This window comes from Penaeus monodon, chromosome 29, assembly GCF_015228065.2.
Source record: "Penaeus monodon isolate SGIC_2016 chromosome 29, NSTDA_Pmon_1, whole genome shotgun sequence".
Lineage (NCBI taxonomy): Eukaryota > Metazoa > Arthropoda > Malacostraca > Decapoda > Penaeidae > Penaeus > Penaeus monodon.
Window position 1 is genome coordinate 23,058,020 of NC_051414.1, and position 313 is coordinate 23,058,332.

Consider the following 313-nt stretch of genomic DNA (forward strand, 5'->3'; position numbering starts at 1 on the left):
CCTTCCCCCATTACTCCCCCCCCCCCCCACAAAAACACAACACCAAAGGCGCATTTAATCTCCCTCTCCTGAAAATCAACTAGGGGCGTAATAGATATGCAGGTATATATACGACGCAAAATATACCCTGACAATGACCACAAGAATCTCCTTTAAACTATGATGCTGGATGCTGGTTCCTTTAAAGGTCAGAAGTTTGCGCACGAAGTTAGACTGGAATTATCTCTCCAATAATTCTTTCATGTGTCGACTTAAGATGAGGAATTCGAAGGAGGATTACCTGATTTGTTATTACGTCTACAAGTTGTTAAAA